This window comes from Danio rerio, chromosome 9 (genome assembly GCF_052040795.2).
Source record: "Danio rerio strain M-AB ecotype USA chromosome 9, GRCz13ab, whole genome shotgun sequence".
NCBI lineage: Eukaryota > Metazoa > Chordata > Actinopteri > Cypriniformes > Danionidae > Danio > Danio rerio.
In genome coordinates, this window is record NC_141029.1 from 49632501 (window position 1) to 49658636 (window position 26136).

The 26136-nt window shown below is 35.0% G+C and overlaps 2 protein-coding genes across 43 annotated transcripts in view; both read right to left on the reverse strand.

The window, feature by feature from the left end:
* The window catches only part of tns1b (tensin 1b), a 479302-nt gene that overhangs the window by 256574 nt on the left and 196592 nt on the right, over positions 1-26136 (reverse strand). For 4 of the 42 annotated variants that reach the window (XM_087266603.1, XM_087266602.1, XM_087266601.1 and 1 more), the window contains exon 1: positions 13929-14314. The gene's annotated coding sequence lies outside the window, so the exon portion shown is untranslated. 42 annotated transcript variants of the gene reach the window in all.
* Positions 1-26136, reverse strand: part of phgdh (phosphoglycerate dehydrogenase) — a 722740-nt gene that overhangs the window by 169670 nt on the left and 526934 nt on the right. The gene's annotated exons all lie outside the window — the stretch shown is intronic.

Sequence of the window (26136 nt, forward strand, 5' to 3'; positions counted from 1 at the left end):
AGGTTAATGATGTCAGCTATTATTATTGTTAATTCTCAAACATATCACCTTGGAATTATAAGGTTCCATCTACGTTCTAAAGATACTGAGCTTCAAAGTTTTTGCATTCCATATAGCAAACAGTATGTGTGTAACATTTTTTTTTAAGTCTTAAAATGTAAACAATAAGTTGTCATTTAATAAGAATATGTCAATAACTCAATTTTGACAAAAATGTCAGATTGAATCTTATAATTCTAAGGTGACGATAGGGTAAAACAACAATAATATTAGGCCTATGTGTAGCTCTACTGTTGCTTAAAATGCTAAATTTTGTACAGTCATTATGGTGGACTTGAACAGACTTTTAATATGTCCTGTTTGTTAATTCACAGTAAAATGATGACATCAGAATAGAACTATTCATAATTATAAAGTTGAATTATTATATGTTTAAGACATCTGCTTGTCATTTGTCATTGACAGCATTGTAAGACCATTTGTTTTCAGTGGTAAAATCAGACATTTGTCATCAGATTTGTTCTTGCATTATATTCAACATTATATAAGCTAGAGTAGCTATAATAACACTGTTAAACATTTATTTTCATGCACAACACTGTTAACTATGAAAGAAAAAACACATCAAATGCTTGTCGTAATCATAACCATAAAATACGTTATGATCATTTGAATGATGTGCGGCCAGTTTCATTTTCACTTCCTAGAGCGGCTCATGGCTGCCGTCACTGTGATAAAACACACACATATGCAAATGATTGTTATTTACAACTTTATTACTTGTTATTCACAGCATATGCAGGTTCTGTTCACTAAAGTAGCCATCACTGGCGTGCTGCGTGCGTTCTCGGTAGTAGCTCGTGGTCAGCTCACGTGTGATTTCGGTGCAGCAAATACATCATTACATGAAGCCAGAAATGACATTTCTGGAGGAATTATACCTTATAAACAAAGTGTGTGACACTTTTAACACCATTTGAAAGTGTTTATGTTCCTGTGAAGACTTGTGCGACTGCCTTTGTACTTCTCTCCTGACCTTGAAAATATTATTGGCTGAATTGTAGAAAAGCAGAAGATTGTGTGTAGGGTCGAATCGAGATCGTGATCTTTTTTCAATTAATCGTGCAGCCCTACCTCAAAAAAAAAACATATTAAAGTCTGTTCGAACTGGAATTTGCTAAAACTTTTATTTCAGTATGTTGATGTACTTCCAACTGAAACTAACTGAATAATGAGTAGGAGGCGGGGCCTTCTGTTTGTGCATCATTCCCTCATAGCAAACTAATGATAAGAGGGGCGTGATTACAAATATTGTGCCTTATGTATGTACTCTGACCTGTCCACCAAGTTACCTTTACATGCATACACACACTCACACGCACACACTCAAGCACATACCAGTACATGACTATATTGTTGTTGTTTTTGTTTTGTTTTTGTTTCGTTGCTTTGTATTTGTTATTTGTTGATGTTTTCTTGTATTTGTATGATTTTTGCATATTCTAATAAAAAATAATAATAATTGTGCCTGAAACTGCCAATCTGACATCATCAGAAAAGGATTGCCACTCCAAATGCTGTAGCAAATGCTCATACTTTGACTGAAGACTACCAAAACTAACTTTTTAAAATACATTTGTATTAATTAATTCTTTACCTAAAGAATAACAGTGTGTTAGCAACATAAACAAGATTTAAACACAGATTAGCTATGTTTCCATCCAAAAATGCGAATAAACTTTATGCGCAAAACTGGATTATCGCATAAAAGTTGTGCGAATGAAGCATCGTTTCCATCCAACGAGTCAAAGCGAACAAAATCGTCACTTCCTGATTAACTGGCGCCAAATATCAACAGTAAAAACTGCATTTGCTGCAGTAGGAGAAGCTGCATCAATCTTTTCTAAATGAATGCGCCTCAGAAGACAATCCTGACAAGCATTGAGCGCGCAGTGGCGTTTGAAGGTGTCAGACGCGGAGCACAGGCGCTCTTGATTCTGGAGGTCATTAATAATTTAATAACATTGATACTGAAACGGCGTTTTATAATGACCAAAACAACATTTCAGATGTTTTATAATGTGCTCAGCCTGACGTTTTATCCATTCACACACATTTAAAGCATCACATGATCTCTTTTAACAAAATCACATGACCTTTTTTAATGCGCATGCTGGAGTTTGTGCGGTAAAAGTGTTTCCATTGCAGTTTATGCGCATCTTTTCTTATCGAATAAAAAGTTTATCCTACCCAGTTAGGCGCATACGTTTTTTATGCGCATTTTCAAAACTTATGCGCATCATGGCGTTTCCATCAACTGTTTTTTTTATGCGCATTTGCATGGATGGAAACATAGCTACTGATGGAAATCCAGCTAATGTAAAGTGGTTACAGACAAATCCGTCTCACTTTTATTTTGTGTGTGCGCATCTAAACTGGAAGAAAAATAATACTAATAGCTGCTCATGTGCAAAAACTACAAGCCAGACCGAGTCTTATGGAGAAGCAAAGTGATTGTGACAGACTAAGAACAGCATTTTATATAATATCTGAACATGCCTCTCATTTCACTAAAATAACAGAGTTACACAACTCCAGGTAATCCGTACAGATTCACTTTCGCCATCCTGAAAACTCATACGTCGTGTCCCATGACAAGCGGGCTCTGAGGTCAAAGCCTGTGTACCTTCATAATCCTTACATGAAGTCTCATAGCACACAAGACAGATGAGAGAGATCAAAGCATTAAAACATATATAATTTTCTCTTAAACCTAATACTGAATGTATGTGTATGCACAGTTGAAGGCAAAATAATTAGCTCTGCAGTAAAATATTTATTCTTTTTCAAAAAGTTCCCAATGTTTAATACTTTATATTTTGGCTTCAGTTTATTTTTAATGATCCCTTTAGCGCATTTTGTTGAATTTAAGTTACATCTACATGCAAACTAATTCTCATTAGATTATGAGTGAACTGTTAGGTTGGGGTTAGGGGTAGTGTAAGTTGACATGTACTTCCAAAGTTTCTTATAGTCCTAATACTCAAATGAGAAGTAATCCGTATGTAGTTGCAATGCTAATTTTAGTCAACAAAAAAAAAAAAAGTGCAATAGGGACCATGAAAATAAAGTTTAACCAATGTTTTCTTCTTGAGAAAAATGTTTATTTGTTTTACTTTGCATGTTACATAAACATTAACCTAGTTAACCATTTAATTGCACAGCTAAACAGTAGTTTGTTTCAAAAGAACTAGCAAAATATTAGGAGCAGTCATGTCAAAGACAAAAGAAATTAGCTATTAGAAATTAGCTTATAAAACTTTTTTTTTTTATGTAAAACCTATTATGCACCTTTTAATGATGCAAAATAAGTCTCTGATGTTCCTAAATCAGGGGTACTTAAACTTTTCACCCCCAAAAATAACAATGCCAGTGATTCGCGACCCCCACATTCCTCGGAGGTGGTTATAAATATACAAATGTTGTGCACAACAATAGGCCTAAATAACCTGAGCATATTGACAACACAAAAAACTGCAACATTCTAACAAACATATCATTTTTATAGTCATTTATTAATTTGTTTAATTTAATATTAACCTCACCTAATAAGACTAGTGGGCACCAATGTTTTCAGCACAAGTCTATTCCTGGTTTATTTTTGAAGGCCGTCACTCAGAGATCATCTTTGATGTTCAGTGATGGTCTGTATTTATTATAATGTATTTGATTGCCATAAAGGTGTCAGAAAGTTTAACCTGATGCTATAAAATCAATCTTCTGCAGCCGATGCTATTGCAGTGTTGTTAATCTAACGTAAATACGCCAATCCTACGAAACAAAATAATTAAAAGGCTGTTGGCTTTTCATTTGCATGTTGTTGTTTTTTCATGTAACTATTATTTTTATCTTTTGTGGGTTATGGATAAAATATGGCAATTCTAACAGTTTAATAAATTTATTGGACTTTTGAAAATCACCAAGTCACTGTCATTGTCCTGCGACTATAAACACCTGTGTGTTTATATATAATCCAGAAAACGTAAAGCCCTTGCCAATTTTTTATTTTTTTTTTATCATGTTTTCAGATTTTTTTGAAATTCTGTTTTTGTCTTACCCGTTTCTGGAACGTTTCCTCACCGGACTCGAACCCTGTCATCCAGGTCAACTCCTCTCTGCGTCTAAAGTCCACAGATTTAGATGGCAAGCTATTGACTAACTGGTAACAGCAAGAAAGCTGTCCATACGGAGGTAAGCATTCAGCTGCTAACATGAAAAGGAGCGGTAACATACCACCTCGTAGCGGTCGTTTTAAAGACAAAATGCAGCCATGTGTACTTCTGGCTAAATAATTCACGATCTCAAGAAATCGTGTAGTATATAGGGCTACGTTTTCAAAATGAGCCTATGTTGTGTTTATGCTAACAAAAGAAAGACTGTCACTAATGAGCAGGGCTTTTCCCTCTGATGACACCTACAAATGGAGAATATCTATCAAAGTGTTTTTGCAGATGTGTGTTGTGATAAAAAAACAGAATTAATACATTTTTACCATTAGTAGCTGGTTATATTCGCACACTGTTGCCACACAACTGGGTTTGAACCCCTTGTAGAACTGATTTTTGCATAATAGGTCCCCTTTAAACATCACTATTTGAAAAACAATTAACATTTCAAAGGAGGACTAATAATCTTTGATTTCAACTGTGAATACACTACTGAATTAAAATCAATTACAAATGTTGATCTTAAACATTCTGTGTGATTTCTAAAGTTTTCAGCTATCAGTAAAAAAAACAGGATTTTCTTCATCATTTCATGATCCACTCTGCAGAGATTGCTGATTTCCCATCTGGATGTGCTCATAACTAAACATCTGATGCTATGACGCAAGATGTTTCTTGTCGACAAGTGAAGTACATGTGTCCACATCACAAAGCCTGTCTCCTGAGGTAAATGATCCCGCTGTGTGAGAGACTAAATCCTCGTGAACTCGGAAGTGAGAAATGAATGTCACTAACAGGCTTACAAACATCTGGAATAGAAGCTCTGCTGTGTGGATGCAGTGATAAGCAATCACCACTCATGCTGACTCTACACATATGAAACTCAATTCACTAAATATTTTGGAGAATTTGATAACATATATATTTTAAGTAAGCATTTAAATATATATTTTTACAGTATTTCCTATTATATATATATTTTTGGGTCAATATTTTTTTGCAACTAAGACTTTTTTTTTTTTTTTGAATACAGAACAATTTGTTGTCAAAGGCATTAGTTAACCTAACTTGCCTAGCTAACCAAGCGCAAGCGTGAATGTGCATGTGGAAACCATATTTAATGCAAGTGTCTAATTTAAAAATTTTAATCACTTTAGTAAAAAAAATGATGTTAAACATAGGTAAAATATTCTGTGTCCATGTTCTGACATATTATTTCATCCTTATCCAGAGTAACATATATTATTATAAAATAAAACAATATACTTATTTTGACTTGTACTTACACATGTAAGATATACAAGTTTAATAAGAAATATAAGAAGTGTTCACAAAAAATGTTGTTATATTTTAAATGATTTTTAAAATAACACTGACAAATCATAAGTTCTTGTTCTGCATATGCCTAACAGTTTCTTGAGTCATAAACTATTGTTATGCAAAACATTTTATTGGGAGACTTCTGCTAATAAATTGCGAAATAAACAAATAAATAAATACTACTACTACTAATAATAATAATAAAAAAATAATAATAATGATAATAATAATACAAATAATAACAATAATAATAATAATAATAATAATAATAATAATAATAATAAATAAATAAATACCAATAATAATAATAATAATAATAATAATAATAATAAATAATAATAACAATTATGTTTTAATAATAATAATAATAATAATAGTAATAATAATCATTATTTTTATTATTATTTTTTTACCATAATTATAATTATTGAAATAATTAATTAATTAATTATAATAATGATGATGATGATGATGATAATAATAATAATAATAATAATAATAATAATAATAATAATAATAATAATAATAAATAATTATTTATTAAAAAAGATATTCTGAAAATAAATAATTTTTCATCTGAACATGAATCATCTAGAATGATTCATTAAAATGAACAGTTTGAACGGATATTCAAATGAATCAACTTAAAATTAAACAATAACATTCATAAAAACAAGAACAACAATAAAAAAAAATTCTTTGAAAAACTAATAAAAAAATACATTGTGACAAAATTTGGCTGAACATATAACTATACTGTGGTTTCATATGCTTTGAATCATTATATAATCCTCTCAACTCTTTTACTTTTCAGCCAAATGACCACTATCATCACCTCCAGCTTCCATCTCAACCAATTTCCGTCTATAAATTTCAGGAAACTTTATTCTGGTCCCTAAAAAGCTGAGAGGGCGTTCACTTCCTTCAAGAGCCGTCTCACTCTTCAACAGTATTGAACATCAAATGCTTCAATCTGTCACTGACCTCACGATCTGAAACTGTTTACCTTCCATAATTAGAGTCACAAAGGCTTGTTGTGAACATCAGAAGAGACCTGGACGTTAACAGCTCATTTTTAGGGGACGGGCACACCCTAAAAGCAAGAAGGCCCATGTGAAGGCATTGTTTTCAGCAGGAGAAAACTGGAGCCGCTGCGTAATGCTGAGGACGTGCAAAAAGCTGAGAAATACAGACAAGAATCAAAGACTGGGAGCACAGCCAGAGAGGAGAAACTTGGTGCCAACAACAGGGAAACAGTGGAGTCTCATGCTAGAAAATAATCTCGCTTTGCCCCCTACGTCTGTGCAGTAATCAACCTTGAATGCTCTAACAAATGCATAGCAATGTACTAAAAAGCGGTCAGAACATCCTTGAAGCTGCGTAGTAATGCAACTGGCAACCCCCCAGAAACTTTTATAGTGACACATTAATAGAACATCCTAGAAACTGCATAGCAACACAATCACAATGAAACAGGATGCCCTAGCAACCATTGTGCTTATGATTATATCAAATGTTCTAGTTGTGATTAATTGCTGAGGCCTTTATCACGGTATACAGTATTTATCGTAATATTGGCCTAACCATCTATGGCATGCTGTTGCCCAGAAATGTATACTGTAGTTATTACCATAATTCATAATATAAATATATTAGTGGTGGGCTGTTATTGGCGGTAACAAGCTGCGTTAACGCTAGACTCTTAGGGCCTACTCACACTATGCCATCCGTACCGTGCCAAGGCCCGTTTCCCGGATCGTTTGAGAAGTGTGAGTGAGCTGAATCAGGCTCAAGCACGGTTCACTTTGCCGGCCCTGGCCCGGTTGGAAGAGGTGTGCCTGAGCGCGGTTCACTTGGGCGCGGTACGCTTGTGTGTGAGTGCAAAACGCGCCAAAGCCCAAAACTGAAAGCAAGACGTGACTTTTACGGGGCTGTTTCATATGGATTTATTAATCATTCTTACTGTTAAGTGAACGCAAACTGCAGTAGTTTATTAAAGACGAACACCCCTCACTGAACGACAGCTGCGAGCCTTCAGCAGACCTCCTCATTCCTGCAGCACGAAAGCTTTATGATTGTTTATGAGCGCCAAAAGTGGCGGATCTGTACGGTGAAATATCTGACTGCGTGTCACCGCATCCCTAAGGACTGTTTGGCGAAATATTTGACTGCATGTCACTGCATATCAAACGACTGACACGATATAACTAGAGAAATCTCCACTGTGCTGCTGAGTGAGAGAGCGCTTCTCACTGAACAGCGCAGCAGCGATGACGTAAGCGTGCCGAGACCCATTTGTGGTGTGAGTGCGGGCCGTCGGGGGAGACGGGAGGGGGGACAAGCGTGCTTTGGCCCGGTTCGAGGCAACTGTACCTAGTGTGAATACGGCCTTACTGCGCAATAAAAAAAATACCGCTGTTGATCTATTCTCAAAGTTGGGTTGGGAGGTGGGTCTATTCTACGCAAGCTATGATGACTTTCACCTTGATATTTTAGCGCGGACGTACACCTGGCCGAATTGCACTGTAGGTGGCTAGAACGAGTCTTCGAACGTGTGTATTCCTACATTTCAAAATTCATGTTTAGCTGAATAAACAGTTAGCAAACACAAGTACATCATATTGAACATCACTTATTTTCACCATCAATTATCATAGTAGAACAGTTTTTCAAGCAGTTTGTGATGCATTATGGAAACAGGAGATGAGCCCCGTGTCTAATGCGCCACCTGGCTTGAGAAACCCGTTCTCAAAGACTTGCTTTTAGTCATTATTTGGGTAGCACACATATTCTGAATGCTTTTGGCAGAATTCAAACGAGCCATTTTAATCCAAATTAATCTAGATCCATTACAAGATTACAGTGAGATTAATCTAGATTAAAAAATTATCTATGCTTACCTATAATATATATATAACTCTATACATATATTTTAGAGATGCCAAGATTCTCAATATAATATTAAACCATTCTGTACGACATCCACGGATCAATACGCTCTTGTGAATTGCAGTTTTCTCGGTTTTAGATTCAAATAATTTATGTGCGCTTTATATCTTCCCAAATTGACTGTTTGTGTGTGCCTGTAAGTCTACGAGCTGAGATGAGGAAACCCCTCCCCACAGTGAATATCCAATCACTATGCTCTAAAGTTAGGGGGTGCTTAACCATAATTCCACACTTTAACATGGAGAGCGGCGATGAAGTGAGGCAACAGTACGAGGAAGCGCCGGCGTCTTTCAAATCTTTCAAATATTTATTAGCTATGTTCAATGTGCATCTGGATTCAGCCCACTTGATGGTCATGGATACAAAGAAAGAGAGATGCAGAGCACCATGATGCAAAGGTGTGTCTAAAGGAAGGAGCCCAAATTCTGTCCTGGAGAGCCAGTGTCCTGCAAAATCCAGCTGCCAACAGGTTTCTAGTAAGCTACAGTTAGAGCTCGAGTAGCTGGTTCAGGTGTGTAACTGGGGTTAGAGCATTACTCTGCAGGACACCAGCCCACCAGGACCAAGCTTGGGCACCCCTGACCTAAAGCCAAGTGACAAAAATGTGGCACCCACCTTTTCTTAACATCCACCAACAACTGCTTTCTGAGGTTTCACAGTGAATAATAAACCCTAATAAGTACATTTAGTCGGTAACCCACAGGAACATACAATGCACCATTTATGATTGGTTATGGATGAAATATTACTTGTTGATATTCTTTATGTTAAATTAACACTTTTAATTAAGGGTATAATAATATTTTTTCCTCAAAAAAAAAGTTACAAAAAAAAAGATTACTTTAAGATGTATAAAAAATGCAGCATCGTGGCTCAGTGATTAGCACTGTCGCCTCACAGCGAAAATGTTGCTGGTTCAAGCCCCGGCTGGGTCAGTTGCCATTTCTGTGGAGAGTTTGCATGTTCTCCCCGTATTGATGTGGGTTTCCTCAGAGTGCTCCAGTTTCCCCCCAGAGTCCAAACACATGCGCTATACTGTAGGTCAGAGGTCACCAATCTCGTTCCTGGAGGTCCGGTGCCCTGCAGGTTTTAGCTCCAACTTGCCTCAACACACCTGCCTGAGTGTTTCAAGTATACCTAGTCAGACCTTGATTAGCTTGTTCAGGTGTGTTTGATTAGGGTTGGAGCTAAAATCTGCAGTACACCAGACCTCCAGGAACAAGTTATGTGATCCCTGATGTAGGTGAGCTAAATAAACTAAATTGGCCATAGTGTATGAGCGTGTGTGAATGAGTGTGTATGGGTGTTTCCCAATACTGGGTTGCAGCTGGAAGGGGATCTGCTGCATGAAACATATACTGGAATAGTTGGCGGTTTTTTCTGCAGTGGCGACCGCTAAAATAGAGACTAAGCCGAAGGAAAATGAATGAATGAATCACAAAACACAGAAAACTGCTTATTATGTAAATTTTTAACAGTGTGCTACAGAGTTCTGTACAGTCAAACACGGCTCACATTCTCCACAGAATGCTAGTCTATTTTCCCTTTGTACTCCATTCAAGAAAAATAAACCCTTTAAAACATAATGACCATCTTCCAAAGTGCGGAGGGGGTCAATTTAGTCATTTCTGAAAGTGGGGGTCATGTCCTTCATAGCTATAATAGATGCTACCTCCCTGCCAAGCTCATCTCAATGCCAAACCCAGAGTCTAGCCTATACAACCACTTCACCAGCCCATGTTCACCCAAACCCTCTCTATTACATACCAGACATAAATCATCCCCTAATGACAAACTAGTCTCTCTGAAGTAAGTCCCCAGAATGGGAGACAGGCCATTGGATATGAAATGATGCTGAAAGGCGCTGCCAGGGTGAGACTGTGAGAAAGTAGCCTGTGTGTTGATGGCCTGTGCTGTATAGCGACATAAGCTGACTAAGGGTTAGAATGGCAAAACCACTTCTGAAGTAACGCTTGCTGCAGGACTGTATTTAAACGAGGCATAACGGTCCGCAGCTTACTGCATGGCCACAGGCTCGTACAGCAGCGAGATAAAAACAGAACACACTCAGCATGTGTGCAGACTTAACAAAGAGTCACTGGATAAACCGAGCAGGAATGGTTGGTATAGAATGTAAATGGCAATTTGGTATATACAGTTGAAGTCAGAATTATTACACTGTAAAACCCAACAGTCAACTTTATCAAATGAAATGAGTTTAGTTACCTCAAAATTTACTGAAAGTTAATTCTACTCTTTTGAAAAGTTTTCAACATAAATGGAGTAAGTTCAAAGTACTATAGATTAGTTTTTTTAACTCATAGTAGTAATTGGTTTCCACAAATGGTTTAAGTTGATTATACTTATTGAGTTTTACAGTACTCAGTTGGCTTAAAGGGCCATGACACCCCCCTCTTTCGGTTAAAGTATACTTCAGATTTTTTTCAAAAGATGCATGATTAATGGGCGTGGAGCTCCGCGAGCATCGGGCAGGAGTGGGCGTGGCCAGCAGGGGAGAAGGGGAGCGAATAACTGCTGTTGTCAGTTAGCTCACAAAATGAGACACAAAGAGAAGACGCATGAGTTTATAGTTTACAAAGTTAAAATGCAAAGAAATGAACAGTGATTTAATGACCTGCTACATTTGTTATTTGTAATTTCATATACAGACAATCACAATTTATATCATTATAAAGATAGATAAGTGTGTTCATGTAAACCCTATGAATGAGGACTTCTCCCTCAATCCCCGTATCCAGCAGACTCAGTGCAGCGGGTCTCCTGACCCGTCTATTTTAACCATTAACCCTGCTGGATATGCGTATAAAAACGATTGATGGAAACGCCAATATGCGCATACATTTTGAAAATGTGCATAAAAAATATACAGTTGAAGCCAGAATTATTAGTCACCTGAATCATAAGCCCCCCTGTTTATTTTTTCCCCCAATTTCGGTTTAACGGAGGGAAGATTTGTTCAACACATTTAAAAACATAATAGTTTTTATAACTCATTTCTAATAACTGATTTTTATTTAATCTTTGCCATGATGACAGTAAATAACGCTTGACTAGATATTTTTCAAGACACTTCTATACAGCTTAAAATGACATTTAAAGGCTTAACTAGGTAATTAGGTTAACTAGGCAAGTTATTGTTTTTTCTGTAAGTTATCGAAAAAAAAATATAGCTTAAAGGGGCTAATAATTTTGACCTTAAAAAATTTTAAACTAACTAAAAAAAAAAAACTAACGCGCATAGCTGAATAGGAACTTTTTATTTGATAAGAAAAGATGCGCATAAACTATGATGGATAAATTTTTACCAGAAATATTCCAGTATGCGCATTAAAATAGCCATATGATTTTTTTATAAGAGATCATGTAATGATAAAAACGTGTGAATGGACAAACCAGCAGGCTGAGCACATTGCAAAACATCTGAAATGTTCCTTTGGTTATTTAAAAACACCATAACCATTTCACTATTAGTGTTATTATATTAATAATGACCTCCAGACTTGTCAAGAGCATCTCCAAATGCTTCCAGACGGTCATAGCATGTCTGAATTGTCTTCTGAGGTGCAAATCATTTATTAAATAAGGAAAAGATGCACGCAGCTTCTCCTACTGCAGCAAATTCCATTTTTACTGTTGATAATTGGCGCCCGTTCATCAGGAAGTGACGGTTTTGATCTCTTGGACTTGTTGGATGGAATAGCTGCTTTATTGGCAAATGTTTTATGCGATATTCCAGGTTTGCGGATAAATTTAATTTGCATCTGGATGGAAACATTTGCAAGTTAGAGTAATTAGGAAAGTCATTGTATAACAGTTTTATTCTGTAGACAATTGAAAGAAATATATATTATCTTGGGTAAAGTTCATATAAAAAGTAGTTAATTATTAAATTAATTGTGCAATAAAAAATTACAGAAATCTGGTCAATGATGAAATGAACCCAATTTCTAGCTATAAAATGTTCAAGAATTCCACTTAAGGGTGGATTTAATTCCAAAAAAGTGGCTAATAATATTGACCCTCAAATGTTTTTTTTTTTTTTTGTATTTATTTATTTATTTTTTATTAAAACTGCTTTAATTCTAGGCAAAATAAATCAAATAAGACTTTCTCTTGAATAAAAATATTATAGGAAATACTGTGAAAAACTCCTTACTCTGTTAAACATCACTTGCAATACAGAAAAAGAAATAATAAAATAAAATGATAATAATTCTGACTTTAACTGTTCATGGTTCTTACAACTTTTCAACAGTCCATTTTAAGCACTTTTCAAAGCCTCTCCAGGTGTATTTTTAATCTTTTCCAGCATGGCAAATTACTAACTTGCATATTTATATATTCTTCATCAAATAATATCAAATGCTATTTGTTAAAGTAGTCTAAAAAAAAAAGTATAGTATCCTAAGGGCTCATTCACACTGAATGCGTCTTTGCTTTAAAAAAATGCTTGACGTGGCGCTTAGGAATGAGTTTAAAAAAGCACAGCACATAATATGAAGCGATAATATGAATGTGATGAATAACGACAATAACAAACCCATTAAAAATATGAAAACCTTGCTAAATATCATATTGATAAATACAAATTCTCCAATAATGAACCGCTTTTAAGGTATTTATAAAAAGAGTTGCAACAATATTTTGAAAACTCTCTGGCTCAGGAAACACTAAGGCAAGGAAAACATTATCTTGTCATGCCCTGTTTAAAATTCCCCTGTAACATTAGTACATCTGTGTAATTGCTTACAATCTTTGTAGCACATTTTTATTTTTTATGCTTTATTTATATATGTTTGGCGCCTCCTCTGCCATGATATAACGGTAAATAAAACAGTCGTCATGCCAACTGTCTACTATAAACAGAAGCTCGCAATGTTTGCCCCATCTGAGCTCTTCTGATTGGTCCACTGCCATGAACCTGACAGTGATGAGCAGAGCTTGAACATCTTTTAACCTGACATGGTGTCTAAAAAACTTCAAAAGAAGCAAGGCGTGAGTGTAACGGTCAAACACGCCTGTCAAGCATGTGTTGACATTGAAAAACAAAAGAAAAGTGGCATGAAAGGAAAGAAAAAAACACATTCTGTGTGAACGGCCCCTAAGGGATAAATGTTCAAGGCATGTTTGCCTCAGGCTCAACATTGAATTAATGTCATTTACTTGATTTATTAAGGTTTTTTCAATTTTATTTAAAGACTTAGTCATTAATGCCAATTTAGTTAGATATATAATAATGAAAGCAACACAATTACATTTCCAAGCAGTTTCAAGCACTTTATCCACAACCTTATAAACATAAGATTAAAATTCAAGCCTTTTTTGGGGGGATTTCCAGCACCCGTACGAACCCAGTGCAATACCAACAGTGAACTCTTTAGAAATAATTTTTTACACCAATAAAAGCCTTACCTGGTAACATATTCCTCTGAATGAAGTTAAGTGCAGATAAAAGTCCTATAGCTTAATTTCCGAATGCGTGGCAGCGTATTTTGGTACTAAACAACCGTTTCTTCTGTGCTGTAAAATGGTATGGGGAGGAGAGTGTGTGTGTACAGGAGATCCTGCTGCTCAGTCCAGAACACACATGCTTCCTGTCAACCACACCTCAAGGAGACGAGAAACTTTAAAAGAACAAACGCTTACATTCATGAAATAATCTTTACTTATTATTTACTCCACTTAAAAAAATGAAATGTTTTGGGGGGTTCTATATAATCAGACTTTTCCTCTCCTAAGCCTTCTTTTGACAGAAATACGTTCTGTAAAAGAAAATTGTCCATAGCTCCTCTGTGATTGAGCGCATGCTTTTGGATAAAGATAATTTAGCGCTGGATGTAGATGAGTCTGTAATCCTATCAATCCTCTATCACATAATAATTCACGTTGAAATGTGTTTTTATATGTTGGATCTTCAGATATGGCCCGTGAGATCCACATTCCTGCAGAGTTTGGTTTTGACCACAATCAAACATATGCTAGATTCAGATGAGGCGTCTGCATCAATTCTGGCGTGATCATCATGACGTAACAGTCAGTTCCATTGGACTGCAGCACAACTCAAAAAGGCAGATTTTGGCACCTAGTCAATAATAAACACAAATTTTCTAGCACTTTGGTAATGTAAGCATCCATTTTTAATGCATGAGATGTCACTTTTCTGATGCGAATTACCATGATGTACCATACAATTAATTTCAGTGCCTAAAAGGATTTCCAAGATGACTTTTGGATTGATCTCCATTAGAAACATCAGTACACACAACCTCAAAACTTGTCCTAAAAAACTGCAGATAATTCAGCCAGTGGTTTTCACGTGGGTCGTAAGAGAAAAACACAAACATTCTGAATTGGAACATTCATAAAGTCAACAGATGCCTTGCGTCCCCCTAAGAAACATTTACTGTCCAAATAGGGATTGATGGGTTAGTTACATCAAGAAATGCTATTAATTACTCACTTTATGTTGTTCCAACCCCCTGAGACCTTTGTTCATATTTGGTACACAAATTAAGATATTTTAGATGAAATCTGAGAGCTCCCTCATCCTGCAAAAATCCTATGTTCAAAGTACAGAAATATAAAAGTAAAATCCTCAAAGTACAAAATTATTCTCGTACCTTGATAATATACCAATTGATCCACAGAAGATGTAAGATGAGCTCTCCGAATCATCTAAACTTCCTTAATTTGTATTCTGAAGCTCCGAAACTACATAACGGTAAGTAACAAAATAAAAAATGTTCACACTTGTGGTTCAGTTAAGACCTAAAGAGAAAAGTAATACACCTAGTCTCGGCTTTGACATTTTGTAAGACCGAGAGTAAAAATGCTAATACTTCTTTGACATAAAATTTAAAATGAAACTCGACTCATATTTCCGTCTTTTCATTATGTCTGCCTCTTTGTTTGGTGTGCACCAAGGTTTGAATGGCAGCGGCCATTCACATGTATTCAATGAACTGCAATATCAGAGCACTTACTTTCATTTGAACCAAACCTGCTATTTATTATGTGTGAACCTGAACTAATTTTGATGCGATTCGGAATTGTGCATGTCTGAAAATGTATGATACATTTACATTTATTCATTTAACAGACTAATTTATTCAAACCGACTCACAAATGAGGACAAAAGAAGCACTTTAAATATATATACAGTATATATATATATATATATATATATATATATATATATATATATATATATATATAAATATATATATATATATATATATATATATATATATACATATATATATATATATATATATATATATTTTTTTTTTTTTTTTTTTTTTTTTTTTTTTTTTAGATTATACTACATATGGTTTGTCAAGCCCACTCAGTTTTGTGAAGCACACTTTTTTTTCCCAAAGAATCCTAGGGGCTTATAAGAAAGTGTCTGGTGCAAATGGACAACAGAGAGTGTCACCTACAGGTCAAGCCCACTCACCTGCATGAACCACACTTAAAATGTATCTTTCTTTCTTTCTTTCTTTCTTTCTTTCTTTCTTTCTTTCTTTCTTTCTTTCTTTCTTTCTTTCTTTCTTTCTTTCTTTCTTTCTTTCTTTCTTTCTTTCTTTCCATCCATCCATCCATTGTTTGATCTATCCATCCATCCATCCATCCATCCATCCATCCATCCATCCATCCATCCATCCATCCATCCATCCATCCATCCATCTATCTATCTATCTATCTATCTATCTATCTATCTATCTATCTATCTATCTATCTATCTATCTATCTATCTATCTATCTATCTATCTATCTATCTATCTATCTATCTATCTATCTATCTATCCCATCAATTCATGCAATGTTGACAAGAGCTCTGGCAGAAATGCAGATTAAACCAAGATGGAAACTCCAGTATTTTTCATGTATTCTTCCATCTTTCTCCAACCCTTTCTTTCATACAGTCTGTTTTAAACAATTCAACCCAAAAAAGTCCAACTAGAACCTGTATTATCTGGTTGTCTTTTATTAAAAAGAGTGAGAAGTATTATATAATGTTATTATACCATCACCAAAACAACAAATGTAACTGGGAGTCTAAGAGTTTTACACAGTACTGTAAATGATATTTTTTGAAAATGTAAACTGTTATTATGTTGAATAAAGTTCACATAAAAATTGATAAATACTGGTAAATAATTAAACAAACCCAATTTCTAGCTATGAGTTTACAAGAAATGTACAAGACTTCCACTGAAGAGTGGATTCAAAACCAAAATATGGATCCAAGACCATAATATTTTCCTCGCAGGCCCTCTCTTTTAACTTCTTCTGTTTTGAGCAATTAATTGTGCCAAAAAAATCAGATCACTGGATAATGGATGCCCCAGCTGAAAGCCACAGAACAATGGATAGCTGTGAGCAAGGGAAGAGATGATGGGAAATCATTGCGGTCAGTGAACTTTGTTTACAAACATCAAGGATGCAAGTCACAAATCTGGCTACACACATGCTAACCAAACAAGAACCAATCCCTTGCACAGTCAGGAACCATATGGGCTTCACTCTAGCGTACAACGGACAGGGTGGAGCACGGCTTTTCCTGCAGAAGGGGAAAAACACCCCGGACTAGCTCCCCATGACCAAACCCAGCTTCTGAGTCACCCAATGTTCTTCTTGGCTATGCATATCTTGGAAGAGGACCCATCATTGTTCTGTCCACACTTAGTTCCTCTATTTGTCCTCAATTGAGACCTTTACATCTTTAAAAGCTCTATAAGGTCAGCACAGCGAGAACTAAAAGTCATTTAAGGTGGAAAAACACAGCCAAATCCAAAAAGTCATTGGCTCCCATCACAACTTCAACCCATCTGACCAATTCAGAAGCGATATTTGCACTCCTCAAGTGGCTAAATAAATAAACACGGTAAGGTTACAAGTCTCTTGCTAGCAGCCGGCAAGCAAGAAACCAAGAAACATTAAGTTGAGGAAACGAGGTGAAGCATCGTAAAAGACAGTTCGGTGTTTTCAGAGCCTCACGCCAGGACTAACAATGTGCTATGATCTTAAATGGTTTTATAAAAAAAAAGAAGTGGGAATGAAAAAGATTGCTTAGCTGTTTAAGAAAGAGTTGATTTATGGTGGTCAGAGCCAGTTCATTTTCTCACACTGACTCCCCGGGAGCTGGACTAAACATTACTCATGCTGTTCCCTTCCAGAGCCATTTTTAACCCACAAACCAAGTCAAAAAACATTACCAGCACAAATACTAAGCACCTCACTGTACACACATATCGTTCATTAAAGTGCTACTGTGGTAGTATCCATCCATCCATCCATCCATCCATCCATCCATCCATCCATCCATCCATCCATCCATCCATCCATCCATCCATCCATCTATCTATCTATCTATCTATCTATCTATCTATCTATCTATCTATCTATCTATCTATCTATCCATACATACATACATACATCCATCCATCCATATGTCAATCCATCCACTCATCCATCTGTCAATCATCCATATATCCATTCATCCATCCATCCATATATCTATCCATTCATCCATCCACCCATCCATCCATCCATCCATCCATCCATCCATCCATCTAATCATCCATCCATATATCCATCCATCCATCTAATCATCCATCCATATATCCATCCATCCATCCATCAATCCCCCATCCATCCATGCATTCATCCATCCATCCATCCATCCATATAATCATCCATTCATATATCCATCTATCCATCCATCCACCCATCCATCTATCCCCCATCCATTCATCCATCCATCCATCCATCCATCCATATAATCATCCATCCATATATCCATCCATCCATCCATCAATCAGTCCATACTTCCACCCATCCATCCATCAGTCCATATATCCATCCATATATCGCTCTATCATTTGTATGTTCTAATGTTTGCATGTTCATTTATTATTACCTCTGTTGTTCTATTATTCCTTCTATTTATTATCCATTTAATCTGTAATTCTATCTACTGTTCTTTTGTCTACCTATCTATCTATCTATCTATCTATCTATCTATCTATCTATCTATCTATCTATCTATCTATCTATCTATCTATCTATCTATCTATCTATCTATCTATCTATCTATCCATCCATTTAAATATCCCCATCCATCCGTATAATCATCCATCCATCCATATATCCATTAATACCCCCATCCATAAATCTATCTATATATTTCCATGTAATGTGAGAGGGGGAAATCAACCTTGTAAGTCAATGCCATACAAATAAAACAATACACACAAAACTTGGCTAACACTAAAACAAACACTAAAGCTATATAATTTAACATTAATATTAGTTTTCACAAATGAAGCATTTAAATAAATCCACAATATATTCCCATAACTGTGAACTAAATGTAGATCAGAGCCCATTTTATAAACAACCAATGCAGAAATCCAAATAGTTCACAAACTTTTGCATGTGACTGTATACAAACAAACCAACTATGCTATGCACATGCAATGTTTTTCAAATACTGTTACATAGCTGATCAGAAAGATAAACTGTTCATTCGTTTACACCAACCTTTACACCAAGTTTACATAAGGTTAACTAATGATAATAAAAAAAAAAAATTATTATACTGAACATGCAAAATGTAAATGCAAATTGTATGCTATAAATGTTAAGGTCACGCTTTATTTTAACATAAAATTCCCTCCATTTGGCAATCGAGCAAGTGCCTGCTGAGAGGGGCAGTGGCTCTGCCAACGGGCCACCCCCCTGTGCATGGCCGTGATTCACACTATTATAAAACTATTAAACAAGGCTTTCAGCTCAATAAACTACTGATTAGCTGCTTACTAATAGTTAGCAAGGTAGTAGAAGGGTTTAGGCATTGGGTAAGGATGTAAAATAACAACACAGGCTAATAAACAGTTAGTATCTTAATAATACGGAGGTTATAAGGCAGTTGTAAATTGTGTGAATTGTTACTAACATGTTACAAATGGTAAATTGCCTCATATAACGATATTATTTAAAGAACAGTCCACTTTTTACAACCGTCTGCTTTAATGTCCACATACATGCTACTACAATGAGGCCATAAATTAGCCATGTGTGTTTAAAGAGGAGGGAAACATTTAGACTCTATATATAGTACTCGTAGGATCTGGAACGGCCGGCTGAAACGCAAACAACGACATCAGAGAAGAGACATTCTATAGCCTTTATATATTACCAAATACGGATGCATTGCTCAATAGACTAAATGACTAATGGCTTTATCTTGTGGTCGGTCCGCAGCAGTCTAGGATATGTGCATCCTGCTGCACCATAGGTTGAGTAGGAAGTTTTTTTTTTTACACATTGTGATCATATTTCTCACCGCCAACAAAAACAAGCATGTCAGGGGCCCAAGGTAAAGCTGCTGTGTATATTTTTTTGATGAATACTTTCTTCTCTTTGATTTTTTTTTCTTTTTTGCTTGAACAAATCCTTCTTGTTCACTACCATGCAATGACATTTTTTAAAATAAATCTCGACCATTTAAATTCCACGACTGCTGCACTGCCATTAAAGAAAGCTTTAAACTGCATTTGTTAAGCGGGGTTGTAGAGAAACATTTCGTCACTGAATATAAAACTTGCGCTTCATATAATAAAATATGAAAAATAGTCAACAAAACTAATGACTGAACAAATCTGAACTGATAAACTGTTTAACAACACACACACACACACACACACACACACACACACACACACACACACACACACACACACACACACACACACACACACACACACACACAGGATAAATGTACCCATGAGGTCAACATTTAGTTCTATTTCTATACTTGTGGGGACATTTATTTTGCATAATATAAGGAATACAAGGGACAGACATACCTCACACACAAAACTGCAGAAAATGTATCTTAATTATTATTAAATGAACAAAAATGTTACTGTCACTGAACAAATGTCATATAAGATTTAATGAGTCTTACATGACACATAAAACTACAGAAAATGTAATCCAGTAAACAGTGTTGGGGAGAAACTAGTTACATGTAACGGTAATTTAATTACAAAATCAATGTAACAGTAATTTGTTACAGTTACTGAGAAAAATATAATGTGTCTAAATTACAGTTACTTATGAAAATGTTAAAGATTTTAAATGGGGTTACTTCTAAAAAATATTCTTTATCTAAAATCTGGGATATGTTGAAAAATAATAATCTGTTGTTTTGCCTTTTTTAATATGCACAATGCCTTCTGCTAAGGACATTTATTAAAGCGGTGCTATTCTAATGTTTTTGGTTGGTTTTCCGGTTTGAATATGCAGTGCACCTCCTCTTTGCCGCTGAAAGCATTACGTCCCATTCACACGGGGCTTCAGCGTCAAAGCTTGACTGAGGGCGTGTCTGAAGTTGGGGCTGAAATGATCGTCATAGCAGCGTCAACCAATAAAATACAATCAGCAATAGGCCACTGTCTAGCTGGTGTATTTGCATACAGCGATCTGATTGGCTGACACTTCCATCAGCGCTTAAAAAGTTGAGATAGTCCCAACTTCTGCAGCGAGCAACGCCTCTGAAGCGCCGCCGACGGATCCACAATGCAGTTCGGCAACGCCTGACGTCACCCATTCAAAGTGAAGGGGAAGCGTTGACGCTGATGCCGTGAGTGAATGGGGCATTAGGTTATTACAACCCATCTGAGAGCTGCACCCATGGTAAATTATAAAAATGCATTCAATTGCTGGAAATTTAAAAATAATTTCAACCTGAAATCTGAGAAGGACACACATATAATAGTTCAGTGCGAAATTTGTTTGCCAGCTGTAAAATACGTTAGACATCAAAGGCTTCAATGTCGAACATTAGAAAGCATCTGCAGGTATGTAACTTAGCCTTTCTTTGTTTTCTAAAAAGCAAATGCTTTTTTATCATTATCGTGAGTGTACAGAAATAAAAACAGACTCTTTCATGTCGAATTATATATTATGACTCATAAATTTATCGATTTGTGAAAGTCAGGGCCCCAACAGAGTTCTCTGGACAAAGTGATTTTATCACATTAACAGTGTTGGGCAGTAGCGTGGCTACAATTAGTGACGTTAGTGGATTCGTTGTTATTTTCGAGGTTAATTATTGTGAAATCCCAATTGCAACAGAAAAATAACGTAAACTGTAACACTGTAAGAAGATATCTCTGAGATGGATGACATTTCATGTCACGTTCAGCCTTATAATCTTAAAGTTTAAGCAAAATCAGCAGTTTTCTCATCACTTAGACATAGATTCATTCAAACACTAGCTCTAAAGTGACGTTGGTGAATTAGTATTGGCTTCTGCTGTTTTGACGTCAGCTGGAGATGTGAATTAATGGCGGAAGAAAGTAGTTTCTAATACAAAAAGGGTTTTTAGACTATTCGTGTTTGGTTTTCTTATTTATATACAGGATTGTGATTTTGAACTGTTGTATAAACGCAATATCACACTCGTAGCAGTGCGATATGGCTGTATATCAGCACTGGTTGAACACTAAGGCACGCAAGCACGCCTCCCATCAGTGCTGATATACAGCCATATCGCACGCACTGCTACTCGTGTGATATTGCTCATATATATTCATTTATATATTCATTTATAGATTCATTTAAAACCTAAAAAGCAGTCCAGTGCAACTGCAGTTTACCTTTCTGGACCAAATTCATTTAACCGTGTGTATTTTAAACAAATTCCTGTGTCTGTTATCAATGTCATATTTGTGTTATGTGTCATTTGACCTGTTTCTTCCATCATCATTTCAGTCAGTCACCAAGTCTGGCCAGCACAAATGGTCTGAGCATTTGTTTTTAGTGGCAGAGGTTACACAGCGGCCAAGTCTTATCTAAATATGGATGTTGAGATTTGTAGAATGGCATGATGGTGTTGAATCTGACAAAAGGCTGAATTATATGAATTGCCTTAATTTCAATAAAAACTGCAGTCAAACAAATTGTACCATATTTATTATAAAAATGCACATTTATAGTCTTGCAGTGATCATTTGTCTTAGAGTCTTGATTAAAAAGGCATTAACGTAACATAATGTAACAATGTATAGTCATAATGTGTTGTAACATAACATAGCATAACTTAACGTAACCCACTAACATAATGTAACATATCTTATCTTATAGTGTAACAATAAAATAATGTAATTTAAAATACAAAATAAGATAAATTTAAATAAACTTTTAAAGTAAACCTATTGTAATGTGACTTAATGTAACGTAATGTAACTTAATGTATCTAATCACAACTTAACATAACATTGTAATTTAAAATAATTTACAGTAACTTGTAATGTAACAAAGTAATTTACCTTTATGTAAAATAACAACTTTGTTTAACTTAATTTAACAATGTAATGTAACAATGTAATGTAAAGCACCTAAAGGATGTGTAATAATATAACTTAATGTAATGTAAAATGAAAAATAAAATAAATACTTTTAAAGTAAACATAACTAGTAATGTATCTTAATGTAACGTAACAATGTAACATAACTTAATGCAACGTAATTTATTTTTCCTTAACTTAACGTAACAACTTTAACATAAAGTAATTTAACTTATCTTATGGTAATGTAACAATATAACTTAATGTAATGAAAAATACAAAATAAAATAAAATAAATAGTTTTAAAGTAAAATATAACTTAATAAATATATATATATATATATATATATATATATATATATATATATATATATATATATATATGTGTGTGTGTGTGTGTGTGTGTGTGTGTGTGTGTGTGTGTGTGTGTGTGTGCTTGTCTTAATATAACGTAACTTAATGCAACCTAACAAAGCAATTTATATTTTCTTAACCTAATGTAACATAAAAACATTACATTACGTTAAATTAAGTTATGCAATGTAAAATTTGAAATAAAATAAATACCTTTAAAGTACACTTAAAATGTAACATAGCGTAACTTAATTTAAACTGAATGTAACTTAACGTATCGTAATGTATCGCAATGCATCACAATGTAATTCACCTTTTCTTAACTTAACATAACTTTACCATAATGTAACATAACTAATCTTATGGTAGTGTAAAAACATAACTTAATGTAATTTAAAATACAAAATAAAATAACTACTTTTAAAATAAACCTATTGTAATGTAACAATGTAATGTAACTCAACTGATCTAATTGCAATTTAACGTAACTTAATGTAACAAATTAATATAATTGACCTTTTCTTGACTTAACTTAATGTAGCAACTTTATTTAACGTAATGTAACACAATATAATGTAACGTATCTGAAGGTAGTGTAACAACATCACTTCACGTAATGTACCGCAGCGTAACCTTATTAAACATAATATGGCTTAACGTAACTTTAAATATGAAACAAAAACTCAAATAAATACTTTCAAAGTAAAAACATGCCATTAACTGTCTCAGAGGAGATGTTTTCTTCACTTTTCATGGCTCATTTCTGTAACGCAATCAGTCTTTGACGTCAACTTTAGTCTCATTTCCGCAATAAATACTTTCGAAAACGGGAGGAATCCAAAGACTCGCTCTGCATCATTCATTGTCATTTTCATCTTTTATCTAATGGCAGGAAACGAATTGCATCCATTCTTGGATCGTGGACTCGCGGACATTCTTCTCCAATTCTGGCTGGGGAAGTGGTTACATGTCTCTAAACAGATCTAGAGCATTTTTGGGCCTTAATCTCAGTTTAATCAAAGGAGCTTCGGTGTGTCACAGCCGTCCTCCCAAATCAGACGCAATCTATCAAACCCAAAAAGCCCCGTCCTGCTTATTTCTTGTCTTATTTCCCCTTAAAGGGAAAACATCTCAAGACATTCTGTAGTTGCTACAGGGCTCATGCACATTTTTATTACAACAATTCCAAGACTTTTCCATGACTTTTCCAAAACTTTCAGGTAAATACGCATGACCTAATGTTTCATGTAAGGTCTACTGTTTCGTCCCGTGACTGTTTTATTTTTGTTTCTATATTGCAGTTTTTCGGTTTCCTGATTTCTTTTGTTTACAGATTGAGCCCACCTGAGTCTAATCTGCTGAGCTAATCAACTGAGCTATGAAGACTGGCTGCAACCGACCAGAAGGCAAGGGAGAGGGGAGACGACATGTCTCACTTGAGCTGCTCCAGTTCCAGATACTAGGGGCTTCTGACTTCTAGTGATTTCATGTTTATAATGTGAAATAAGTTGCTGGTATGAGTAAGGTGCGAGGTGTATTTTATTTTAAAACCTTTTTCTCCTGTTTTGGTAGGTAGGCAGGAAGAAAGAGTAATAATATGTATTTTCTTTCTTTTGGAATGTTTATTTTGTTGGGTAAGTTAGTTTGTCTTAAATTAGTTATTGGTTGTTTTGTTTGTTATTTTGGACCCCCATATCCTGAAGTATTAATTTTGTTTTGTATTGTTTCTTTAAAATTTAAGAAATATTACTTCATTTGATCACACAATAAATCAATGGCTGCCTGATGGTGATCAGAATATTAGGAAGGTGTTGACTGTTGATTCTGGGTCTGGAAGCGCGACTCTCCCCTCTTCCTTCATTTGTTCGTTCCTAGCTGTGTTTTGCCTCTAGATTTAAGTGTGAACGTAACACTACTTACATAAATAATAATAAAAATAATAATAATGATAATAATAATTGATAATAAGCATATCAAATATAGGTTACAATTGATGTAGTTTATATTTGTTTTTATATCTGTAAAATAGTTTTAAGCAAGTATCTTGCTTTCTGTGTGGAAAATTTTATAAAGGTCAACTTTGAAATTTGAAAAAGAAGTTTAAATCAGAAGGACAAGATCATTTTTGGAAATATTTACAAAATGTTTTGAAACAAAGGTCTCTGTGGCAGAGAACAGGAATATGTGGTAAAACTTTTAAAAACTCCCAAAACAGCTTTAAAAAGCATTTACATATTACAAATTTAGCTCAAAAATTCATGATAAAAACTTTTTATTTCGATATTTAATATTTACATAGATTGAGATAATTGGAAAATAATTATGTCCTATAATGTAAAATATATAAAGAAAATATCAATTTATACAGTATAAGATACTTCATAGGTATTACTACACTCCAGTTAGGTTTTTCTTTTCCAGGGACCCCCATGCGCATTTCAATAAAACAATGCAAAACCACAGTCTGCACACATTACAAAGTGCTGGCTGCGTAGGAATAGGAATCAAATATCTGACTGGCTTGCCTGCAGTCCTGACCCGTTTTAAATTTTGATTATTCAATCAAATTTCCATGGTTGTTCCAAAACATTTCGGGTTTATCTGTTTTTCAAAAGATTTTGCAGGCTTGGAAAATGCCTTGTCAAAATTTCAAGAAGACATTATTTGCAGGCTCTCCCATGCGCATTTCAACAACACAATGCAAAACCACAGTCTGCACACAAGTCCTGGCTGCAGAGGAAGAGAATACAAATACCTGACTGGCCTGTCTGCAGTCCTGACCTATTTTAATTTTGTTTGTTAAGCAAATTTCCATGGCTTTTCCAAAACATCTTGGGTTTATCTGTTTTTCAAAAACTTTCGCAGGCCTGGAATATGCCTTGTCAAAAATCCAGGACTTTTTCAGG